Consider the following 9,101-nt stretch of genomic DNA (forward strand, 5'->3'; position numbering starts at 1 on the left):
GAGAAATACATTTGGTATAGAAATCACTTTCTATCCAGAGCTTTTTGGGAAGGCAGTGCCACCAGCAGAAGTGGGTTTTTTGGGCAAGAACTGTCTTAATTGTACATGACTGATGACAGCTGTCTGGAAACATGGGACCTAACTAAAGCCTTTAGGTTCTCTTCTACCGGAGAAAATAAGCAGGGGAGGCTCCTTTTCTCCTGCAAGGTAAGAGATTATTTTAAGATATTTTAAGTTATTTCAAGGTGATAGTGATGTAAAGGAATTGATGGAGGGGGGAGAAGCTGGTACTATTAGGGGACTGCAGAGGTTTGTTAGAAGGAACATGCTTTGTTGTGCTGCTTGTTGGCACAGTTATCTTGACAGGCTGTTGAGGGAAGTAAATTTTCACAGAACCTAATAGTTTCCTCCTATGAGTTAGTGTCACCTCTGTCTCATTTAATTCCCACCTTTGCTTGCTGTGAGTGCCATTTCCATGCTGCGTTTCTCAACTTCATTACCTCCAGACTGAGCACTGCTTTGGGAGCAGCTTTCCAAACTGCAAGGGGCTTGTTCTGCAGAGCAAGGTGCAAATCTCCTTTGCTGTTTATTCCCTCAGCTCACTGACTCCCCATGACTGCAGTGATGGTGGCAGAGGTGACTCCCACCTGGGCTGCGTTCTCTGCCTGCAGGCTGGGGCTGCAGCTGGGGCTGCTGGGGTGGCACAGGCAGGCAGCAGGTGGTAAAATTGCTGTATGGTCATCAGGAGCAAGCAGCTGACCTTGAGCAAATCTGCAGCTGGGTTGTAACCCAGCCGAGTGTCCAGCTTGCCCTGGTCTTCGCTGCCTCTTTCTAGGAGGAAGGTGATCTGTGGGAGTCCTTCTGCTGGGTTACATTACTTCTTTCCCTGAGCTGACTCATGGGTTGTGTCTGTTCTGTTTACATCGGGTGGGAACTGCAAGCTGTCAACAGCTGATCTTTCACCTTAAAGAGTCCAGCAACATTGGCAGTCCTGGACGGAGAGGCAGAGACATCAGACAGGTCCTTGCCTGCATCTCTTGGCAGCATGGTTTGCAGTCAGGACAGTTTATGTGAGATTGACAGACAGAGGCAGTCTCAGCTTGGCCCCACTCCCAAATGAGTCTGCAGAATCGACTGCTGAGCAGTTTTGGAAAGGTCCCTTTTATTAATCTGCTCACCTCCACTCTTAACCAGATAGGAAATTGTTCATTATAAAAGGCCCAGTTGTCCTTACAGCGGTCTCATCGCTGCTGTCTGAGGAGTGAAGCTGTTAATATCTGTGTTTACACATTTCTCTAAAGATGGAGAGATGAGTGCAGTGGAAGATTAGTTTTGCTGCGAAAGGCACTGAATGAGCTGACCTGATCAAGAAGAAGACATTAAAATGTTACGCTCTTTAGTTTTCTCTGCTTCAGTCAGACATTAGCTGCTGTGGTCTGATGCTGTTTAGCAAATACATTAGGGTCCAAGTGCTGCTTGAGATGATAGAAACCCAATATGCTTTTTGAGGCAGAGGCAATTATTTGTTATGAGTTTGTACAGCTCCTAACACTGTGGTTTGCTGTGCCTCCTGATTGCTAATGGCTGAGCAATAGTGTTTGTTACTGGCAGTTGGTAATAGCAGCCTGTGTTTGTGCCCTGTAGGGGAATTTGGTACATGTGCACAGCCATGGGATGTTAAAGATTTTGTACCTTTTAGAGGCACCACAAAGTCTGCACAGACCATCTAGCCTTCTGCCATTTTAAGTGCTTCCTTACTTCATTTAAGAGATATTTGTTTATTCTTTCCCCTGTTGCCCTCCCAAACTTTTCAAATCTTTCCCATCTGGGCTCTTTTGTTTATAAATTCTGTGTTTGGAGCTTGTAGGCAGCAACCACTTTGAAGCCTGCTTTTCTAATACAAACCAAATAGTTGCCAGGAAGCATCATGGGCTCTTGCTCTCCTCTGTGCTCTCTCTACAGCATTGCAGGTCTCTGAGATTGCCTCTGTTCTACCAGTTGGATGCTCAGCCATGTACTACCCACTGTCAGTCAGCATCTCCCTGCTAAGGAGGCCACAAAACTTCCCTGATTTATACAGCCTGAGGATCTGACAGAGCACAGATATTTTCATTCATTTTGGTTTGTCTGGATTGAGAAATCAGTGTGGCAGCTCCCTCCTGTTGTATGAGACCCACATAGCTGAAGCCTATCCCTTTTTTCCTGGTATGGAAAAGAAGAGCTGGTCAGACCTGAGAGGGCCTGAAGTCTGGCCTCATAAAAACTGTCTGTCACCTTTTAGCCATTCTCTTTGTCACTTCCTTTCCATAGCAGAGATAATGGAAGTGTTTCCTGCTAACTCCTGTCTCTGTGATAAATTGCTGTGTCCTTTATTGGAAAGCATTGTATAGCTGCTCTTAGCACTGTGATAAAGAAAACGCTGTGAACTGGCTGCATTGTGTTTGGCTTCCTTTCAGACAAGGCCAGTCTGGACACTGAGGACCTGATCTTCCTTTTGGGTCAGACCTCAGTTCACGTTTGTGTGGGAGGCAGGGATTTATGTTTGCTTAAAGCCACATTTGTGCTTTTGGCATGGAGCCATTGAAGGTCAGTGTGATCCATAAATCTATAGAAGTGGGGTCTGCAGGTGCCCCTTGTTCTCCATATCCTCCTTTGAGCTCTCCTCCCTCCCCTGTGGCATGGACATCCTTGTCTTGGTGTTGTGTTGTGTGGTGAGGGCTTCCCTTACCCTCCCCAGCTGGGAGCTCTCCAGGCAGAGCTGATTTTGACCTCCCTTGTATTTCCAGTTGCCAGCTTTGTAGCCAAGCTATACTATTGTTTCAGTTCAGATTTTTTTACCTGGATCTTTCCATTCAGTGACAAAAAAGCTGGTGTCAGTATAGGTTGGCTTTAAAGTGATGAGAAAAGTCCTATTCCTGAATTCCACAGCTTTCAGATTTGTTGTCTTGTATCAAGAGTTGTATTGTTAGGTTTGCTGCCCACCAGCCTAGGAGTCCTGATTCTCCAGGGCTTTAGCTTATGGCTGAGAACTCAGTTTCAGTCTTGCTTATGTCCAGCATGCTGCACCTGGTAGTGGGACAATTGTATGAGTAGCAGAGTAGTCACTGGCAAAAATACTGGGATAGTTTTAGTTGAACAGGTAGAAGGAGATGGGCAAAGGCAAATACGCAGTTAAATATGCATGACATGGGTGTGCTCATCCACCTGAGTACCTAAAACTCCCTCTGGCTGAATTGAAGGAAGGCCACAATGCAAAGAGTTCATCCTGTCTGCTTGTTTTCACTGTGTGAGGTAAACTGGGAGAGAAGGAGAGACTGGGGTAGGCACAGAAGGGTTTTCATCCGGAGAGCTGAGGCTGAGAGTGGATTTCATCGTGCATGCTCAATCAGCCTTCGCACGGTTTGAGTCCTTTGGGCTCATTTAACACAGCATAAATCCCACCCTGCACACTCTTTGTGAGTTGTCTAGTTCCCCTCCTCCTGCAGAGATTTTTAATTAAAAATCTTGGACCAAAATAACTGCAGTACTGACTTTTAACTATTGTTGAAGGAAGAGGTGGATGTTCTCGTTTCTGAGAAATAGTGAGGTTTTTGCAAAGATACTCAGTATTTTAATTTCCTGAAGAATTTCAGGTACAGTGGCTATATCAGAGGAAGTATAGGTGGATTCTAAATTTAAAGCACTGTACAACAGATCTTGGTAGATTACAATGCCCAAAAGTCTGAGAGGCTGAACAGGGGCATATAAGGATCTCTTCAAAAATAGATGCACTTCCTTAAAATTTATTTGGTCATGTTTATTCAGCCCTCCTTATGAAGGCCCCTGAGATTTACAGATCCTGTCTGAATCTGATAGGAGAAACAAGAAAATAGAGGAGTGGAAAATTCAGCATGATTAGAGCCCCACAGGATGTGGTCATTTCCCCATCATTTACCTGTTCTGCAGAAGTAGGCAAGCCAGGTCAGCTATAATTTAGTAGGCTTGGGGTTAGAGCCATTGGGTGGAAATATAATTTGTGCTCATACAAGATTTCAAGGTAGAAATACACTTCTAATCTAAAATTCTTTGGGACAGTGGATGGTCATGGCATAATCTGGAGCTGAATCTTTGTGGTATTGACCAGCACTTGTTTTCTGCCTTGTAAAATGGTCAGTAAACATCCTTTCCTGCCATTACCCTTGCCTTACTGCTGGGAGGCCAAGTCTGGGAATGACTCAACAGACTTGAGGTAGAAATTGATTCTGGTTTACTTTATTACAAGGGAGCAATATTTCACAAACAGGGGAATAATGTCAGAAGGACCCTCTCAAGCATGAAAACAGGTCTTCAAATTAACTTGGTATTTCCTAGCAGTTGTGTGGTGGGAATGTAGCCCCAAGGCACAATCTTTTCTAGACTTAATTGTATAAAGGCAGAGGTGGATATCATAGAAAGCCATCAGTGAGGCTTGCAGTCATCTGGGTTTTTAAAAATGTCATTAAAAGTAGGATCCTTCCATTAAAAGGGAATATGTTCTCATTATGTGATTTAGCAGGATGAGGCAGTAATGATGCTCTTTAATATGTTCTTTTCAAAGAAAAATATCAAGGCAAGAACTGACCTTGAAGATGTGGCCTGCTTGCAAATGATGTAACTGTGCCCCTGTCCAAACCAAAGTGGTTTTGTCATGGCTTTAAATTTCCAATAGCTTTAGCTAAAGCAAACAAGTTATTTACTGTCTTATTTGTGTTTCTGTGTACCATATCTCACTGCCCTGAGCTGATCCCAAATCCTGTCAGCCCCTGCAGGAGTGGGGATGGCAGGGTCCCATGTGGGACCGAGCTCCCTCTTCCCAAAGCCTGTTGTGGTGAATCCATCAGGGTGGCCTGAGGTCTCCTACCCCTGAGGTAGCTCTAGAAAAAAAGGGTTATTAGAAAGCTGTTCTCTTAGAACAGCTACAGTTTAAAAGCATTGTGTAGGAGGTTGTTGGAGGGTATCACTAACAGCACACATGAAAACTTCAGGGCATGGCAGGACGTGGGACAGCCATTCCTCAAGCAACATGTACTGTGTGAGTTATGGATAATTACTGGAAAGCTCAATGTGTCCGAGGTGGATATGGTTCACCATTATGTAATTCATTAATACTGTTCATGGGACTCAGAGACTTGCTCCCTGAAATGCCTGAGCTCGGAGATGTGTTCACAGCAGGCCTCAAATGAAAACTGTCACTGGTAGATGAGCTGTCAGGATCAATAACAACAGCAGAAAGGAAGCAGAGCACTTCAAATCTGCTTTTGAGTTATATGACCAGTCTCTTCATCTTTAGGCCTAATATTATTTATATTGAAATTAATAAGTGAGTGCCTATTTCCTTAACTACTACATAGCTTTCAACACTGTTTTTTAGTGCCTAACTTATACCATGTCTCTGTGCCTGAGCCTTGTGCCCATGGAAATCTTGCCTTTTGACTTGGACATTGTGGTTTGGCAGTGCCAAAACCACTGTGTGCTGCCCAGGAGATGTGCCCACACTTCCAGCACAAGCAGCAGGGATTCAAGGGTCATCTGTACTGCAAGTGAGGTGTGGTGGTGCCTTATATCTGCTTACCTGAACAAGCAGCAGGCACCAGCATAGATCTCAGAATGAATTGGCAATATGCTTGTTTGATTTCTCAGATATCATTTCTAGCCTGCCTTGCATGCCTTCCTTGTAGCCCACACTGTTAGCCCTACTCCAGCTGTCGAGCTCAAGGGTAGTTTGTGTGTGTGTGCCCAGGTTGTGCTTATACCTTGATTTTGTGTTAACTGTATCTCTAAGAGCCTCCTGAGTTCACTGCTGAAAAGCAGGTGGGAATGCTTTGTGTCACCTCTGTGAAACTTTCAATTAAAGATGTATGGAAGTGTTTCGAGATGAACAGAAATTTAGAGGCAGAGATCTGGTTTCCTGAGTTTGTGCCAAATTGGATCCTTACTGGAATTTCTTGGCTAGCTTGTTATGAAAACTGCATCAGGAGATGAGTTGTGATCTGTGATTGCACATTTCTTCCTATATGCTGCACATGTGCTTAGTTGTACATTCTGTTTTGGTGAGGAGTCTTTGCTAATCTGAGTTTTTACTTTCTTTTCCTGCTTAGAAGAATGCTGATGAGAGATATCAGTAACAAATAATGGTAAGCTTTAAATAAAAGTTCAGTAAGATGGATAAGGTGCTTGGTATATACTTAACAGGTGTGATTCATCTCTTCAGTTGAAAATATTAGAACATGGGATTAAAGGGCTGAAAAGGATTCCAAGCAAGCACCTCACCTTCCTGCATAGATTGGTACTTCAAGGGAATGCCTTTGCATGAGCTATATTGAATTGAGATGCATTCAGGAGCTGGGGGCTAAAGGAGATTATGCAAACTATGATTTACTGAAAATAAAGTGAGGGACTGAGATAAAGAGATCTGCAGGAAAGGTTCTCACTCCTGTTTTTCACTGAGTGCTGGAGATTTTTTCAAGTTTCTGGTAGTGTGGATTAGACCTTCAATTCTGCATGCACCTGCCATTACCAAGGAAATAATTAATGTTGATGTACTAGTTGTAATTACAGCAAGTGAGGTATGATCTATGCAGTTAACAAGGGGAAAGACCAGTGAAATGCAATGTCAGGAGAAGCTCCTCAGTGCTAGTGGGAAATTTAATATACTTTGTTAAATTAATAGCCTTTGCATAACAATCAATTTACAGTTTAAAGGGCAGAGGAGGTAGATGTAAAAATCATTAAGCATTCATTTCAGCAACCCATTCAATATTCTTAGCTAGAAGAAATAGCCAGTGCAATATTTACGGAGTCAGTTGCAGCTGTTCTGAGAAAGAAGCAAACCATAGAAGGATTGTGTAGGTAGTGCTTATTGCAGTGCCCTTTTCTAAGCCATGAGGTTGCAGTGATCCCTTTCCCCAACACAACGTGGCTTTGGTGATGGACTGGTGTTTGCTCATAGATGTTTATCCAAACCAGAGATGATTCTGAAGTTTTCCTACATGCCAAATAAAAATGTTCTGCCCTATGTGACCCTACCTTGAAGTTCCCAAGTCCTGTGTTAAATAGGAATCCCCAGAGGAACGACCTGGGATGGTTTCTTTTCTGTGTAGGCATTTAGGGCCTGGTTTTGCCTGCAGTTGTTCTGTTTGTAGCCTTTGTACATAATGCTTACCGTAGAGAGAGATTAGTTGTAAGAAGATTATGCCTCTGAGTGCTGCTGGTGTGCCTGAAGCTGGAAATGTTCTGGTGTATACAAAGGAAACATTAATCAAGACATCTTACAGAGAATTAAGGGAGGAAATAGTTCTGTCTCCTGATTACTGTGTGAATTTCACTGCCCAGTGCAGGAAAAGGCAGGGAGTGGTAGAGGTTGTTCTTCTGTTCTCAGAGAAAGCAAGGGCAGATTGCTGGGGTGGCTGTGGCAGGTAACTTCCACAGAAACAGCACAAGGGAGGCCCCTCTAAGAACTCTACTGGACATATGAGCTTTGAGTTAGATTGTAGGGACACCCTAGCCATGCTCTTGAGCTTGCCAAAGCAGCTGAGAGAAATCTGTTGCATATAATCTTAACAAAGCCCATCCCTTGGTTGCAGATGGGTGTCTTCAGCAACCCCACCTTACCTGATTTTCCAGCCTGGGCTGATTGTCAAGCTGAGTAGTGTGGCATGCAGCAGAGGATATGGCAATGCATAAAATCAGAGCACTCCTGCAGTACCACTGATGAGGAAAGGTGCTCCTGCCTGCACCACAGAGAAATAGCTGACCCTAAATAATTAAGGGAATAGAGAATAGCTGGTGCCTGCTCTGGAGCTCCATTGCTTCAGGTTCCAACTAAGAGCCCAAGAGCCCAAAACATTCATTGTCAGCTGCAAAATGTGTGTTTTGGCATTTCTCTAATCAACAATCATGAATTAGGTAGAGAAAAACATTGCCTGCGCCATCGCTGTGCACTGTATCAGGTTTTGTTTAACTGTTACTAAGAGTTGGTGGTCCAATTATCTATCTTATTAATAGGCATTTTTGGGAATAGCTTTTAAAAACAGATTTCACAGACTTCCTGAATTGATTGTGGTTCGTCTGCTGTTGTAAATCACCAGCACACCACTGAACTAATAATTTACCCTTATTGAGGATCTGTGCTGCTGTTTTTCCTTATTAATACTTAGAACTGTAATCACTAGATCTGTATCTGCTAACAATTTTCCTTCTCATTTCATTCATGAAATTTTTACCTCCTCAGGGTTAATTGGATCAGGAAATGTCAGTATTTTTAGATCTAATTTTCCCTATTGATGCAGGTTTTGGAGTGAATGACTGCTTTGAATACAAAATACGATTTAATTTAATTTCTGGGAAATACTTAGTGACCAGAAAAAGAGAAGGTTGTTGGAAACAAGCTTTGAATAAATTAAGAACCCCCTCTAACTGGCACAGCCTTCTTGACTACATAAAACCCCTAATTAACTATTTATAGAGAAGTACATATTTCCAATCTATTTTAAAATGCTGGAAATGAGAGTAAGCAAACCAACCTACCCACAAGTTTGCAGAGGGTACAGACAACGTAATATCTGCACAGTGTTTAGCTGTGTGGTAATTATATATCAGGAGCTTTGAAAATTTAAAGAAGGAGCCAGGAAAATTCCTTTCCCAGAAGTTTCAGCCTAATGCTAAAAGCTTCCACTATCTTCCCAGCAGGCACAAAAGGCCCAGGATGCAGAACAGGTGTGTGTGAAAGACATCTCTGCACCAGCAGTGATCATCTTTAGGTGTTGTAGTCACTGCCTTCATCCAAAACGCTTCCAGTCCCAGAAGAGGAGAGCATTGGCATTTCCCATTTGCTTTAATAGCAGCCACGGGGTTTGCTGATAAAGTAACTTTTATTCTTGCCCCATTGCTCTTCGTTGGCTGTTCCTGAAGCCACATGGGAGGGAAAGTCGCATTGTGCTGTTGCACCCCGTTAAGTTCACGACTTTCATTTGTCCTGTGCTTCATGGGGGTTTGCCATAGACTTCTCTTCTGCTGTATTTTGCATTTTTAAAAGATAAAGAGGTCTCAAAGACAGGGTTAGTAAGAAATTGCTTTCTTCCTGC

General features: G+C 43.2%; 1 protein-coding gene across 3 annotated transcripts in view; it reads left to right on the plus strand.

The window, feature by feature from the left end:
• Window positions 1-9,101, plus strand: part of OSBPL5 (oxysterol binding protein like 5) — a 135,506-nt gene that overhangs the window by 60,403 nt on the left and 66,002 nt on the right. The window lies entirely within an intron of this gene.

This window comes from Geospiza fortis, unplaced genomic scaffold (genome assembly GCF_000277835.1).
Source record: "Geospiza fortis unplaced genomic scaffold, GeoFor_1.0 scaffold524, whole genome shotgun sequence".
Classification (NCBI taxonomy): domain Eukaryota; kingdom Metazoa; phylum Chordata; class Aves; order Passeriformes; family Thraupidae; genus Geospiza; species Geospiza fortis.